Below are 17142 nucleotides of genomic sequence, written 5' to 3'. Positions count from 1 at the left end.
CCCTGCACTCTGCCTGTCAGCACGGGAGATTTACACTGGCTGCAGGAGGATCGTCACTGGAGGATCGTCAGGGAGCTGCGCATGTGAGGCCGGCCAGGTGAGTGAATTTTTTTTTTTTTTACAGGATTATTTTCTGGTGAATGCTGCGCACATAACGATTATTTTCTGGTGAATGCTGCACACATAACGATTATTTTCTGGTGAAGGCTGCGCACGTAGCGATTATTTTCTGGTGAATGCTGCCCACATAACGATTATTTTTTGGTGAATACTGCACACATAACGATTATTTTCTGGTGAATGCTGTGCACGTAACGATAATTTTCTGGTGAATGCTGCGCACGTAGCGATTATTTTCTGGTGAATGCTGCGCACATAAATATCATTTTCTGGTGAATGCTGCGCACATAGCGATTATTTTCTGGTGAATGCTGTGCACATAACGATTATTTTCTGGTGAATGCTGCGCACATAACGAATATTTTCTGGTGAATGCTGCCCACATAACGATTATTTTCTGGTGAATGCTGCGCACATAGCGATTATTTTCTGGTGAATGCTCACCACATAGCGGTTATTTTCTGGTGAATGCTGCCCACATAATGATTATTTGCTGGTGAAATGCTGCCCACTTTACGATTTCTGGTGAAATGCAGCTCTCTTTACGATTATTTTATGGTGAAATGCTGCCCACTTTACGATTATTTTATGGTGAAATGCTGCCCACTTTACAATTATTTTATGGTGAAATGCTGCTCTCTTTACGATTATTTTATGGTGAAATGCTGCTCTCTTTACGATTATTTTCTGGTGAAATGCTGCCCACTTTACGATTATTTTCTGGTAAAAAGCTGCCCACTTTACGCTTATTTTATGGTGAAATGCTGCTCTCTTTACGATTATTTTATGGTTAACTGCTGCCCACTTTACGATTACTTTATGGTGAAATGCTGCCCACTGTACGATTATTTTATGGTGAAATGCTGCCCACTTTACGATTTCTGGTGAAATGCTTCTCTCTTTACGATTATTTTATGGCGAAATGCTGCTCTCTTTATGATTACTTTCTGGTGAAATGCTGCCCACTTTACGATTCATTTCTGGTGAAATGCTGCCCACTGTACGATTTCTGGTGAAATGCTGCCTACTTTATTATACAGGGAGCACCTAAACCTGGCATTACCCACTGTGGCACGCTTAGTATGCCACACTTTTTTTGGGGGGGGGGGGGGGAGTAGGGAGGGTGGTGGTGGTGGGGGGGTGTGCTATAATAACCAGCACTCGGGTGCCAAACGCCATAGGTACACCACTGGTGCTATATAAATACATGATAATGTTAGAACATTAGACTATGACTATAGTAAGATTAGATTGTGAGTGAGGACTGGGAAGAGGTCTCTGGGTGCTGCTGAGGGATGGTAGGGATTAAGGAAAGGTCACTGGGTGGTGCTGAGGGTGGGTGGGGGACAGGGGAGAGGTCACTGGGTGCTGCTGAGGGATGGCGGGGGACAGGAGAGAGGTCCCTGGGTGCTGCTGAGGGTGAGTGGAGGGCAGGGGATAGGTCCCTGGGTTCTGCTGAGGGTGGGTGGGGGACAGGTCTCTGTGTGCTGCTGAGGGTGGGTGGGGGACAGGGGAGAGGTCCTTGGGTGCTGCTGAGGGTGGGTGGGGGTGGGTGCTGCTGAGGGTGGGTGGGGGACATGGGAGAGGTCCCTGGGTGCTGCTGAGGGTGGAGTACTGGGAACAGGGAGAGGTCCCTGGGTGCTGCTGAGGGTGGGTGGGGGACAGGGGAGAGGTCCCTGGGTGCTGCTGAGGGTGGGTGGGGGACAGGGGAGAGGTCCCTGGGTGCTGCTGAGGGTGGGTGGGGAACAGGGGAGAGGTCCCTGGGTGCTGCTGAGCGTGGGTGGAGGACAGGGGAGAGGTCCCTGGGTGCTGCTGAGGGAGGGTGGAGTACTGGGGAGAGGTCCCTGTGTGCTGAGGAAGGGTGGGGAGATAGAGACATCATCCTACCTGTCCTGCTCCCACACTTCTTCATCTTAGCCCCATTCAGGATTCCACGTGCCAGGTGGGGGTGGAGCTTGTTGGTAGGGGGCGGGGCTTATCGTGGCTGTGGGCGGAGCTTTTTCTGTCGTCTCACCTGTCTCTGTGTCTCTTCCCGTGTTCTAGCGATAGTTCTGTCACAGGGTGGGGGCAGAGTCACGGCAGGCTGAGCCATGAAAAGTTGTTTGGAGGGGTGGAGCCACAGCAGGAGACGTGAAGGGGGCGAAGTCATGTCCTAGCACTCTTCCTCTCTCTTTTCCCTGGCTAGAACTGCGAATTAATTGTCGGCCAGATCAATGCAGTGAAGCAGCAGGTGGAAAAATAGTCCAGTTTCTCCTGCCAGCCTCACTGCAATAAGGAAGGGGAGCTGTCAGAAAGTATGCTGGAGTTCATGAAGACTATAAAATAAAGCACAGGCAGCACAGACTTACGGGCCCCCTTGTGGCAACCTTGTGTCAAGGGCCCCATAGCCTTGCTATGGTTGCTATAGTGATTCCTACGCCACTGCTCGCTTATCCTATTTGTCCACTGTGATCAATGGAATTATCCGTCCTCCATTTTAACGCAGCAGGGACAGCCATACTATCCCAGGTAAAAAAAAACCACATATTGTATATAAGTAGATAACTACTTGTTCTTCTTACATAACATATGTATTGCACCGTCCATGTTTTGATGTGATGTTTTCAGTGAATTTTATATAGTAAATACAGAGAATTTTGATCCTGGCATTTGCCAATTGCCATCTTAATTCCCTCTGACTGAAACCAATCCTGATGTCATTTCCTCACTTTTTTTACTCCTACAAACTGCACTGTCATAGCTAGTTTGCTTTGTGAGCACAGCCTGCAGTGCATAGATCAGATTTCAGCTTCACACTAAACTGCCTTCAGCCAACTAGTGAGGAGCAGGAATGTGGGAGGGTGATGACAAGCTTCCATCTTGTCAGAGATGGTGAGGCTGACCAAGATAAGATTTATTACAACAGAAACATTTTTGAATAGATTGGAGTGCTTGCAATGCAGGGTAAGGCTGCTGGCTGCATATCAGACACAGAGCGGTGGGTAAATGGAATTTTATTTTGTGGCTGACAATCCCTCTTTAAAAATGGCAATGACCCTGTAACAGATTCCGGGTCAGCATACTGTTAAAGTGGGCGATAAACTGTAATATTTCCCAGTTGAACCATAGTGAAACATGGACATTACTTCGCACATCAGTTGTCCTTTCAGCTATAACTGACAGCAACTAATATATTTCAGATCTGACAAAATCTTGTTAGAACTGGAAGGAATCATTGTAAGAAGAAAATGGTGAGCTTCTGAGAGGAACTGACAGTGAGGTAAGTATGTAATATTCATTTGCAGGTACATCATGTGCTTATTTTAAATAATTCTACTCGGTTCAGGTTCCCTTTAAGTCATATTCTAGTTTTACATGAACCCCAGTGAATTAAAACCCTTACCAATTTATTGTTGGAGTATGTTTTGAGAAGTCTAAGCATACCATCACTAAGCCATAAAAATAACATTACCTCATATGCACATTAATCTGTGGCTCCACTTGGATTGTATTTACCGGTAGCTATTTTATTTCAATGTGCTACTGTCCTTTTAAATATAATAAGGATCCACAGTGAGTGATGTGAGAACGTGGGAAATAATTTATTCTGGGGACCACTGATAGAGAAGCTTTGCATCTTTGTTTTCTGTACCTTCTAAAACATCAGATTATATTATAGTTGGTAGGAAGCTGGAAGGATTCCAAGCAGTGCATTCATTTACACATGACAATGTGTTACTTCTTTCTACAGTGTCTGCAGATACAGATAGACAGTTAGGTACGAGATAAGGGACTGTGCTATTGGAAAGGCTTCACAGTCTGTTCTTTTGTTCTTACACATTTCTTTATTTACAGAGAACACCATGCATTGAAGTATAAAAGTGAACCTGAACTCTTGCACAGGACAGAAGGAAAACAGAGAAATGCACCCTGTATGTATTTAGAGAGTTTAGCCTGTCTAATTCTGCCTCCTGTGTCTAATCACAAGTTGCAATTTGATCACTCAGCTGTGTCAGCTGGCTGCCACGGCAGAGAAGCTAATTGGTAAACACAGGTAGTTAACAAGATGTCTGCTTCCATGAAAGCAGGTTTATTGCAGATTTATTGCAGGATTTGTATCAACTGTAACAAATAACGGAAAATTGTATACTCACCTAACGGTAATTTTCCTTTCCATGTGCATCCATGGCAGCATACATATGGGTTAAGCCCCACATCTACCAATTAACAGGACCTTAGCTATAAAAGAAAGTGACCCCTAGCGAGCAGCATTCTCATTGACTAGCCGAACCGGAGAACAGCAAAAAGTCAACAAAAGGAAAGGGAGGGAAATCCCTATGCTGCCATGGATGCACATGGAAAGGAAAATTACCGTTAGGTGAGTATACAATTTTCCGTTTTCCATATGCCTCCATGGCAGCATACATATGGGATTTAACTAGCAGAAAAAAAAAAGTAAGGGTGGGACAAGACTTGCTGACCAAAAATAATTTCAATTAAGGCTTTAACAGATTCAGAAATAACTCTTTCTAAATTAAACTGAAGCGGAGGCTGCTGGATTGACTCTGAAATGGGCAATGAAAGTATGGACAGAGGACCATTGGCAGCCTGGGTAATCTTTGCCCGGATAGCGAATGTGGCACAGGGGACAGCTGAGAAGAGTGCACTGTGATGCCACCCAGAGGGACAAGGTAAAAAAACCCTGATCATAGGCTAGCCTTAATAAAAGGCTTTGTTGATTCATTTGAGCCATGAAGAGATCTTTTGAGTTTGATGTTAGCTGGCTCTTTCTCAGACCTGATGGAATTATGAAGAGCTATTCTGATTTCCTGAAGCTCCCTTGTTACATTCACATAGGCTCTAAGGGCTTGATTCACAAAGCGGTGCTAACTGTTAGCACGCCTGTGAAAACCCCCTTAGCACGTCTAAACAAACTTTTCGCGCATAAAACTTTACGCGCGCAAAACTTTATGCGCGTAAAACTTTACGCGCGTACTGCACAGAGCACAGGGCGCACCGCGCGAAGTGCCCATTAAAGCCTATGGGACTTAGCGCGCGTAAAACTTTGCGCGCGTAAAACTTTACGCGCGCAAAGTTAGCGCACGATCTGATTGAGAGATCCGGTGCTAACCTACTTAGCACCCTGGTTAGCGCGTCTAAAGACTTTAGACGTGCTAAGTAGGTTAGCACCGCTTTGTGAATCAAGCCCTAAGTGTTCTTGCAACATCTAGAACATGCAGATCAGAGGAATTTGTATCCATAAAAGATGGCACTGTCCGATCCTGATTAAAGGGAAGCCCGGAAGTGAAGTGCTGTAGTGGTCTCAAAACTACTGAGTAGAATGTCAAGAATGAGCCCCTAGATCCTGGAGCTCGGAAACTCTTCTGTCCGAAGAGATAGCGACTAGAGGCATAGTTCTAAAAGTTAAGTCTAATTTCCTGCAGTCTTCCACTGGGTCAAAAAGAGGTCTTGCTAGGTAACTGAGAACCTGCGCAGTTCCCACTTTTGAAAAAGGTTGCAATTAGGATGCTTGTTTTTGGTGGCAGCCTTCATAAATTGCACTATTAGAGGGTGAGAGACCCAGCAGTGATCCGTCAAAGCAGAGATAGCAGAAGCCTGCACTTTGAGAGTGCGAGCCAATTGTTTTTCTAGGCCAATCTGGAGGAAGCTAAGAATATGTTGTGCTGGTGGAGCCATTGGATCAAAATCATTTACCAGAGCAATTGTGAAAAAAACATTTTCCAGTTTGTGGTAGTTTTCCCTGCTTTTAGCAGTGTGTTTATCAATTATTCTGAGTTTACCAGGTCTCTAAGCTTCCTCCCACAATCCTTAAACCATTAAATTAAGGGATTGAGGAGACAGATGATAAATTGAGTCCTGGGACAGGGGGTTTGGTCTGACTGAAAGAGGAATAGGAGGTTCCAACTTCAGGCTCCAAATTAGACAAACTCATGGCTGGCATGGCCAAAATATACCCACCTCCAGGAGTACAACTTGTTCTAGGAGGAGTCTCCTCAGAATTTTGAAGATAAGTGGAGTTGGAGGAAAAAAACAGAGACCATTCAGAAATTCCAGGTGTTGCCAGAGCACCCTGAGCCCTTGAATGTGGGGGCGAATCTCCTCGAGCTGGCATTTAGTTGATGTAGGTTGCCATCAGCTCCACCTACCCAATGGTCACAGATCTCTCTGGATATATTTTATTGAGTGGCCACAAGCTATTGCCTCAGTCCCCTTGATTGAGAAAATCTGCCTCAGAGTTCTGAGGCCCTATGAGATAGACTGCCATGATGCTGCAGAGATTGCTCTTTGCATTGGAGATAAATATTGCTGACCTCTAACATGAGGAACAGACTCCTTATGTCCCTCTGCTACTTGATATCAAAGACTGACGTCTCATCCCAGTGATGGCTGAAGGTCTGAAGCACCATATAAGCCACCCTGTGTTTGAGTATATTTACAGTGATCGATCAGCTTTGTTTTGACTATTTTACCTAGGCTAATACGACCTGTAGACATGTCAAACCATGCTTGCATCTTTATGGGTGAACGATTGGTTAATAGTTGTTGAGCTTGTGTTTAGCCACCACCGCAGACAGTCTCTCATTGTGGGAGTGAGAAGGATGGTCTGAGAGTAACTCAGGTGGTTTCATTGATGGAGAAACCCTAGTTGGAATGGGCAGATGTGCCAGTGAACCCATTTGACCATCTGGATTGTAGATGACGAAGTGCCCAGGAGGTGTATACAACACCTCGATTAATGAATATAGTATGATAATCAGCACTCGCGAACTTTTGCCAGCAATTTTCTCATCTGGTTACTGCATTGGATATATGGAGATTGGAATCTTGCTCCCGGAAAGATTAGGTCCTCAGAAGGAGTGAGGTGGCTTTCCTCCTTGTTTGTTAACCAGCCAAAGACAGACAGTGTTTGAAGAAGAATCTGTTGCTAACACAGTAGAGCCTTGGGATCTGAGGCTAGCAACAAAAGATTGTATAAATAGTGATAAAGTCCTAACTTTGCTTTCTCAACTGAGCCACCAGACACACTAGTACCAAAAAAGGTTGTCATGGCTGTGATAATGTCGAGGAGGAGGATGGTTACTGGAGAAGAATGTTACCAACTGCATGGTGGAAAGAAGTTTGAAATAATGAATGTATCTGCCAAGTCTATTGAATATATTCAGTTCTGTAAGGGAATGGCTGGTCCATTCATTTGTTGTAACTCCATCTTGAATGTTTTTAGAAAGATGAAGATTTAGGAATTTCAGATCCAGTACTGAACGCAGATCACCTGACTTCTTTACAATGAAGAGAGGAGAGTAGACTTCCTGAAAGCGCTCCTCTTCTGGAACCAACATAACAGCCGTTTTCTGCAATGAGTCATGAATGTAAAAGAGCAGGTCTCTGTATAGACAAAGTGACTGAGTTGTGGAGTGAACTTGCACATCCAAGAAAAACCGAACCACTCTGTACCTGTGGCCCACTCGTCCATTATTGTTTTTGTCCAGATAATACAGAACTGCTGAAGTCTTTCAGCTACTATCTGGACTTCAGAATTTTCAATAGGACTCTGCGCTGACTGCTTTGTGAGCTTATGGAGATTAGCATGTGAAGTTTGCCAATTCCTATGGTCTGGTCTTTCCTTCCGCAATGTCTTCTCACCTTTGGTATAATACCAGCCTTGGTGACTGTTGGTTGCTAGATCCAACTTGTTACTAAAAAGATTTCTTCCATCAAACAGAATTTTAAACACATTTTGTTGGAAGCTGGGATCAGCAGACTAGATTTTTATTTTTTTTTTAACAGGCCACTTCACTGTCATGCAAAAAGCCTGGCATATTAGGTGGACTGGACAAAATCTATAGCCGCTTCCCTAATAAACTTAGAGACAATATCAAAGTTCTCTTAGCTGCCAGGATAGAATCAGAATCCTTGTCCACTTCGTGGCAACTGAAGATAGAGCCAGGGCTGGTTTACATGCCCCTCCAGTAGTGGTATACACAATCGTTAAATCTATATCAAGTTTATGGTCTAGGACATCTTAAAAAGTAATCAAGACTTTTAACCTTACATGGCATGCAAGACACATGACTGACATGTCCACCATGGAAGCAAATGCTAGGACTGGAGAATTTTCTTGAAGAAAAAGGATGATGTTCGGAAAGTCTGCTTTTTCAGGAAGGACTTTCTCCTTACCTTTTCCCATTCATCTTTATTTTATCTCTTTCAAGACAGAAAAGGAGAATGATAATTATTTCAGATGTTTCTTAGCATGGAGAAGGGTTTCCTCTTCCCAGTGAATGGCTTCACAGATGGTTTGGATAAAGGAGAAATAGAAACCAGATATCTGTATGCTCACTCTCATTGGATTCCTGCTAAACCATAGATGATTGAGGATATTCAGTATCTTAATTGATTTGCTGGGAGGACGCTTGGGGACCAAAGAGCCTACATAGGAGTCCATTGATTCCTGGACAGCCTGCTTTATCATCTTGGATGTGTGCATTTGGTGGAACTCTGGCTCTTTTCCCATCTGGTGGAAACAGATCTACTTTACTGATTTCCCTGGCATGGTTCTGTCACCACAAGCCCAGCAATCTGGGGGGCTATGGTGCCTTTAACTGGGACCTGATCCTCCAGTTCCCAGGCAGATTATTTACCTGCTCCTTGAGCAGGATCCTGAGTGATGATATAAAGATCTTAAAGCAGGATCTCAAATGATGACAAAGAACCAATGTCCTAGAACTGTGGTGGGAACTTGCCCTCCTTTGTTCTCTTCTTCCTGGGCTTGTATATAAAAAAGTACAGCCCATTTATGGAAGGTGTGCTCTCTTTTTTTTGTAGAAAAGCGGGGTCACTTACCTGTATGACTCTTACCTATTGACCTTAGAATTATCTGTTTCTGGCAGAGTGTGATCCAGAATGCAGTCCAACGGACCGCAAGAGATGAAATAAGTAAGATAAGAGGTACGTGAAAAGTAGCAGATAAATAAGAAATCAGATAATACTTTCATGCAAGGAATGCTATGTCATTTATATTGCACATAGTACACAATACTGTTCATATAACTGTTTATAATGAGAATGGCAGATGATAAAATATAGTACATAGTGCTACCAAGATAATTGGAATAACTTACCTCCTCCTGCAGCTTGAGAAGCATAACATCAGAGGGACAGCAAATAATAGTGCCTTTACCTTTAAGCCAGACATAGAGGGAGGTAGTGTTGCAGCCAGCACAGTCCTGTGTGTATCCAGCCTTGTGAGAGGAGGGGAGGAGAGCTCAGCTGTGGGGAGATCTCTGCTGTGTCCAGAGCAGGGATTGGAGAGCAGTTACTGCAAACATTTCCTGGTCTGATGGCTGTGCGTTCCAAGCTGGAATGCACTCTAAGCCATGTGCTTCAGAGTCTTTCACTGTGAGACAGGTGAGTGGAATCACACTGAGCACTCAGCAGCACTGAATACCCAGCAGGAGAGGCTGAACTATGCCTCACATAATGGAGCCTGAGCAGTCAGCAGACAGAGCAAGAGATACAGGTGAGAGGGATCACACTGAACACTCAGCAGCACCAAACACCCAGCAGGAGAAGCTGAACTATGCACCACTAACCTGTGCAACTGCAGACAGCAAGGGAAAAAAAAGGTGAGAAGGATCACACTGTGCTCTGCAATCGTATTTAAGTCATGCAGAGCAGCCATAAAGGGGGGAAAAGATCATTTAGATCAAGCTCCCACCATCACCCCAGATATAAGGTCCCTGAATAATTTGACATTTAGTCATGACAACAGGGCTGCGACCAGGAGAGGCTGAACCTGGCCGGAACGCCGCAGGAATGTCGGCGAGGTAAGAGTAAAATAAAAATAAATAGCGATGAAACACTAAGGGACCTGTTCGGAGGTGAGGACAAAAATGAGAATGCTGCTCGCTAGGGGTCACTTTCTTTTATAGCTAAGGTCCTGTTAATTGGTAGGGGTGGGGCTTAACCCATATGTATGCTGCCATGGAGGCATATGGAAAAATGTTTTTGTTTAAAGGTTATTATGGTGTTGCATATCTTTTAGAGCAGAGAGGAGTTCTGAGTTCAGGTCCGACTTAAAGAGACTCCGTAACAAAAATTGCATCCTGTTTTTTATCATCCTACATGTTCCAAAAGCTATTCTAATGTGTTCTGGCTAACTGCAGCACTTTCTACTATGACAGTCTCTGTAATAAATCAATGTATCTTTCCCCTGTCAGACTTGTCGGCCTGTGTCTGGAAGGCTGCCAAGTTCTTCAGTGTTGTGGTTCTGCTATGAACTCACCCTTTCTGGCCCCTCTATGCACACTGCCTGTGTGTTATTTAGATAAGAGAGAAGAGAGAAGCTGCTCTAATCAGCTGGATAAATCGTCCTCTGAGCTGGCTGGGCTTTCACATACTGAGGAATTACAAACAAGGGCAAAGCTGTTTGCAAGAAGAAAAGAGCAGCCTGAAACTTCAGTGCATGGGGGAAAGAAACACACAAATGATCTCTTGAGATTCAAAAGGAATGCTGTATACAGCCTGCTTATGTATGGATGTATTTTCTATGTGTGGACATACTGTACATCAACCTACTTCCTGTTTTGGTGGCCATTTTGTTTGTTTACAAACAAACTTTTAAAAACTGTTTTTAACCACTTTTAATGCGGCGAGGAGCGGCGAAATTGTGACAGAGGGTAATAGGAGATGTCCCCTAACGCACTGGTATGTTTACTTTTGAGCGATTTTAACAATACAGATTCTCTTTAAGGACTAAAACATAACATTATTCCTTTTAAGGGCTCTTCCACAGTGCAACGTTAAAGTCGCACGTTACAACAACATGTAACGCACAATAACTTACAGCAATGAAAAATCAATGAGCTGTTCACAGTGCAGACGTTGCATCGATGTATAACGCTGCACGTTAAATGAAAGTGCTGCATGCTATGCGTTATACATGTTTTTAGCTGCGTTAGACTGTTTGCACATGCTCAGTAATGTTTTTTGTTTTTTTACGTATGCGCCGTTTTCGTTCTATCACTGTGCGACGAAAACGGTGCATCAAACGCAGGGCTAAATAACGTCCAAGTTATAGTCTTTCAATGCGTTGCATTAGGGGCACGTTATGCAACCTTAACGTCGCATTAAACGCAACGTCTTACTGTGTAAGAGGCCTAAAGGTAACTTGAGGTGAGAGTGATATGGAGGCTACCATATTTATTTACTTTTAAGCAATGCAAGTTGCCTGGCGGTCCCCTGAGCCTCTGCCTCTAATACTTTTACTCATAAAAAAAAACAAAAAAAAACCACCAAAACATTCGCACTAAAATTGCCAGGTACAAGAACACCTTCATCCCCTAAGCAGGCCTTATCCTTAACTCATGCCCCTTCCTCACATTACCTCCCAGCCACCCTCACCTGCCTCTCTGTTATCCTTGATATCTATGCCTTCATTTTTATTATTATTGATTTATAAAGCACCAACATTTTCTGTGGCGCTGTACAGGGTAAGAAACAAACATGGAGTACATAATACAGACAATGGCGTATACCAATATACAAAATCGGTAACAAAATACAGTATCCATTCAAAATACAGAATTGGTAATTACAGTTACAACAGTAGCATGATGAATAAAATATATAAAAAAGACACAAAAGGATGAGGGAGCCCTGCCCTTGCAAGCTTACAATCTAAAAGAATAGGCGGGAAACAAGAAATGGGGTAGCATACAATAAACATACCTAGAGGCAGTGTGTCTATATGCCTATATTCAATGTTCATTATACTGTACACTGTCTGTTATTTGCACTATGACCAATGCCAAGTGTTACACAAACAACTCCAGGTGCGATAACTGTCATAATTGAAGAATAAAGCTGATTCTGATTTCTGACTGGACCTAACAGTCAGAATCAGAATCAGCTTTATTCTTCAATTATGACAGTTAAGACCCATTAGCTTACCAAACTCACTTTTCCAGGATGTTCTTTCTAGGCTGCCTCTTGCTGCAGATATCTGGAGTGCCCATTATGCACAGTAGACTTGTGTCTATAGGCTTTACCGTTGGTGGGTCTTGCCTACAGGTGTAACTTCTGGAGGGAAACCTATTAGCAAGCTCTCCCTCAGTCCTCTGCTTTTCTCAGACTTGCTTTTGAGGGCATTAAACACACAGGGCAGCTGTATTTCCTCTACATGCATGAGAGCAGACAGCATGACTGATCAGAATCCTTTATGTCATGATGAATAAATATGACCACCACACAAGATAATATGAGTTATGGGGGTAAGATACCATATACAGTATCTGATGGAGCAGAGTGGTCTATACACACAGATGATAGGCAATCAGTATAACAAGTTAGAACTCTTTACAGAAGAAAAATTTGCAGAGATAAAAACATACACCACCATATACCACACACCACCAAAACATACACCACCATCGGGCAATGCAGCTTACTTAGAACAGAGAGGCACACATAATGAATACAGGAAATCACAATACCATAGAGATCTTAACATCATTCTACAGACAGTGACATCTTGTGGTTTCTTTACTATACTGCAGTTTAAAGTAATTATGTTGATATTGCCATTGCCAATAATATCCACTACAGTATTGTACTGTAAGGGTAAATCATTTCTGTCTAGGCTAAGGGAAATAACTATGTCTAGAATCTTTTCACCACACAGTTAAAGTACAGTTAAATGACTGTATGTGACATTAAATGTGTAGTGTTGATTTCACTCCAAAAGGCAAGAGTGGACATATGATTATTCTGCAGTTTGTCCATAAACAAAACTAAAATGTACAATGCGCATCAATTGGTGCCCAGGGCATTGTGGAAATGCTGTGTGAAGCCTGTTAATATGGCATCTGATGCAGATCTCTTATGATGGTAATATTTAACCATGACAGGCTTAGTTATTACAAAAGCCAATTACCAGCTTACAAGCTTCCTTGTTCAGTACTTTACCCGCACATAGGTCAAGCGTAAATGTTTTAATTTGCATTAAACATCACACATTAACTTTAGCTATTTGTGGTTCAGATGCAAAATGATAACAAAAAGGTTTACAGGCAGTGGGTAGCTTTTGCACAGTACAGATAAGAGGACGGTGCTAAATCATAGAAATGAATTACCAGCATACAATAGGAGACATTTATGGGATGGGAAGCAATAGGCTGAAATCTGGGCATTTTCCTTGTTTTGCACTCATTTGTTTCAGTAACATTTCATTGGTAGCACACAGCTGTATTTTTTTTCCAGTCTCTCTCTCTCTCTCTCTCTCTCTCTCTCTTTTTAAAATAAGGTCATGTTAGACAAAAGCATGGCTTTCAGTGGCAGACTATGTGCAATATTTCTGTAATCATTATTTTTCTAAATGTAGTGAAATATTACCATGCTTTTGCCTGTACTAAAATCTGCATTAGAGCGATAGATTAAAAACAGCTGCAGGCAGAGGTGTAACAATAGCCCCTGCATGGGATGCAAGTGCAGGGGGGGAAAGCCGCCAGGGGGTCCTGTGGGTGGAGAATTTTCTTTTGCCTGTCCTAAGAGACTGACAATGACTGCATCTGCTCAGCCACTGATAAGGAATCATTTAACCCTCCTGGCGGTCTATTAAAAACCGCCAGGGGGCAGCGCAGCCGTTTTTTTGATTTTTTTTTTAAATCATGCAGCGAGCCTAGGGCTCGCTACATGAAAGCCGGTGTGCAGTGGCATCCCCCTACCCTCTTCGATCGCCTCCGGCGATCGTCGATCAGGAAATCCCGTTCAAAGAACGGGATTTCCTGGAGGGCTTCCCCCGTTACCATGGCGACAGGGCGGGATGATGTCACCGATGTCATGGACGTCATGACGTCTAAGGGAGTCCCGATCCACCCCTCAGCGCTACCTGGCGCTGATAGGCCAGGCAGCGCAGGGGTCTAGGGGGGGCTCTGCAGCGACGCGGATAGCAGCGAATCGGCGCGGGGCGACGGCGATCGGTGTGCTCACGCAGCTAGCAAAGTGCTAGCTGCGTGCAGCAAAAAAAAATTACGCAAATCGGCCCAGCAGGGCCTGAGAAAACCTCCTGCGCGGCTTACCCCGCGCCAGGAAGGTTAAAGTTTTGTAGACAAAGATTTGTAGACAGCCCCTATTTGGTGCCCTGCTGCCCGCAGGTGGGCCCTGTGGGGGGAGAAGTTTATTTTCCCTGTCCTGATACTGACAACTAAGGGCATGGAGAAAATAAGCTTTCTGCTCTCAGTACAGTTGTTCTAATCACTGCGTCTGCTCAGCCACTGATAAGGAATTATACAAAGTTTTGTAGACAAAGATTTGCAGACAGTCCCTATTCAGTGTTTAGCAGGCTCTTATGTACAGTGCCCAGCCCCAGCCTCTCCACCCCTCCCGAAGTGCTGTGTACAGTAGTAGTGATGCTGGAGTCCTCTGCAGAGCCAGTTCTGCGCCATCAGAGGATAGAGTGAATGTAATAAGAAGCTGAGGCAGGGAGCACACTCTTCTGTCAGTTTTCTGTGTGCGTTTTTCTGTATGCATTTTCTACACATCATGTGTGTCTGTATTTGTGAAACATGCATGTTTTATTACAGAAGCCAATGTAATTGATAGGGAAAATGTGTGCAGTGCTTCACTGCTGTCAGTTTTTATCTGCCTGACCTGTCTTTCCAATTCCCGTTTTAATGGGGGAAGCCCCAGCCAAAGTCTTGGGGGGGGGGGGGGGGGGGGAGGCAATGATTTATAGTCACGCCCCTGGCTACAGGTCAATCAATAATGAACAAAATTGTTTATGGTGGAGACACTGAGCTCACAGATATCATTTGTGCACACTAAACTCATTCACTTTAGTGTGGCTTTAGCTTGATCTACACTACATCATATACCACTTACTAAAAATCTATACCTGTCCTTTTAGTTTGGATGCATTCTCACAGGAAGCAATGAAAAGTATCTTTAAACAGTGGCGTAGCTAAGGAGTTGTGGGCCCCGGTGCAAGTTTTACATGGGGCCCCCCAAGCACTCTATACATAACAATTGATACGGCGCACCAAAACCTGCCAATGGCAACTACAGTGTCAGAGGTGCAAGAAGGGGGTGGGGAACAGCTTGTTAATGATTACCACTATTCAAAGTATCTGTAGAAGTGATTATTATGAGCACAGGACCAATAGAGAGCTAATACTGCAGTTGAGGGAGGGCCATTCAGGGCCCCTCTGGCCCAAGGGCCCCGATGCGGTCGCAACCTCTGCACCCCCTATTGCTACGCCCCTGTCTTTAAAGTACATCTGAAGTGAGAGGGATATGGAGGCTGCCATATTTATTTCCTTTTTAACAATTCCAGTTTCTTGGCTGTCCTGCCATTCTTTCTAGCATCGGTAGTGTCTGGATCAGGCATGCAGCAAATTCAGGTACACATCTAAACTTTGTTCAGGGTCGATGGCTAAAAGTATTAGAGGCAGAGAATCAGCAGGACAGCCAGGCAATTTGCAGTGTTTGAAAGGAAATAAATATAGCAGCCTTTATTTCCCTCTCACTTTAGGTATCCTTTAAGCTCTTTCCGTTACTCTCAGCTTATTAGTGATAGCTCAAGTCATGATCACAGTTCTCCTGTGAGATAGGTATCACTGCCCACATAGCAAGGGCCTAGAAACATAGCAGTCAGTGGTGTAGCCATAGCAGCTTCTATGGGGCCCTGGATTAGAGAGGGCCCAGGTGGTACTTGATGTATTCACTATTAGCTTTCTTGTGTTCCTCCACCATCTGATTATCAGTGCCCATGGACTATATGCAGTGTAGATGCACAAGAATGTAAATTACCAATTAACTCATGTCCGTAGGGTAGGGGCAGTTGGTATAGCTAAAAAGTGCCTAAATCCAAGTGCCCCTTGAAAGTTTTACAATGGGACCCCATGATCTTGAGCTACGCCACTCAGGGCCGGCGCTACCATAGAGGCAAAGGAGGCAGCTGCCCCAGGGCCCCAGAGCTTGTAGGGGCCCCAAGTGGCGACAAGAGGAAAAAAAAAATTCAAATCGGCCTTATAGTTTTTGAGAAAATCGATTTTAAAGTTTCAAAGGAAAAAAAATACACATTTAAAAACCTGCCAACTTTAATGGGTAATAGCAAATCCACCTTAAATGCTAGAAACCCTAAATTTGCAGGATATGTTAAGGAGATCATTACAAATAAGAGAAAAAAACAATTTTTCAAAAAGACCTTATAGTTTTTGAGAAAATCGATTTTAAAATTTCGAAGGAAAAAAGTATACTTTTAAATGCGGTAAATGTCACTTTTAGTAGCAAACCTAACGGTAGTGTAATTTTACATGCATCAAACGAAAGCGCAATAAATTTCCTGACGGGGTTTCCAGGGGGTCTATACACAGCCGCAGCGCTTTGGCCAGGGATCGCTATACAGACGCAATATGGCTGTATGAAGATCCCTGGCATTTTTTCCTATTTTCCCAATTTTTTTTTATGTTTAGAGTGCGGGAATTTAAAAAAAAAATATTATGTGGGGTCCCCCCTCCTGAAACTTTTTAACCCCTTGTCCCCCATGCAGGCTGGGATAGCCAGAATGTGGAGCTCCGACCGACTGGGACTTCACACCCTGACTATACCAGCTGCAAAAAAGGTCCCCTAATGCCGATTTTTGTTCCGGGGTATATGTTGGGGGGGCCCCCCAGGTTTATTTTGCCCTGGGGCCCCATTGTTGCTTAAACCGGCCCAGACGCCACTAATAGCAGTGGATGGCACTAACCATCCGCTGAGGGCTGAGGGAGGCAGTGAGATTATACCGCTGCTCCTTTGTCTCATAGGTTGACCATTCCAATAAAGAGTGCCCATCCATGAGAAACCCCTAATAGCAAGTGTAACAAGCAAGGCTGCTGAGAGTAGAGCCATGCCTGTCAGATTCACGTCACTGTATCACAACAACAACAACCACCATAAACTACCGCTACATCCTACCATTTCTAAATCTTGAATGTACATGTGAATATGTGTTTTTGATTTTCTCATTTATTCATTAAAGTGTCC

At 43.9% G+C, this 17142-nt stretch overlaps 1 protein-coding gene across 8 annotated transcripts in view; it reads left to right on the top strand.

Moving 5' to 3' along the window:
* Positions 1 to 17142, top strand: part of LOC137516318 (prostaglandin reductase 1-like) — a 496699-nt gene that overhangs the window by 39502 nt on the left and 440055 nt on the right. For 2 of the 8 annotated variants that reach the window (XM_068234354.1, XM_068234351.1), the window contains one exon: positions 3955 to 4031. The exons of 5 other annotated variants lie outside the window; for them this stretch is intronic. The gene's annotated coding sequence lies outside the window, so the exon portion shown is untranslated. Of the gene's footprint in view, positions 1 to 3954; positions 4032 to 9444; positions 9526 to 17142 lie in introns of those variants that run through there. One more of the 8 variants, XM_068234358.1, reaches the window with a different exon arrangement.

This window comes from Hyperolius riggenbachi, chromosome 1, assembly GCF_040937935.1.
Source record: "Hyperolius riggenbachi isolate aHypRig1 chromosome 1, aHypRig1.pri, whole genome shotgun sequence".
In the NCBI taxonomy this organism is placed as follows: domain Eukaryota; kingdom Metazoa; phylum Chordata; class Amphibia; order Anura; family Hyperoliidae; genus Hyperolius; species Hyperolius riggenbachi.
This window is presented reverse-complemented; position numbering and strand designations above follow the sequence as displayed.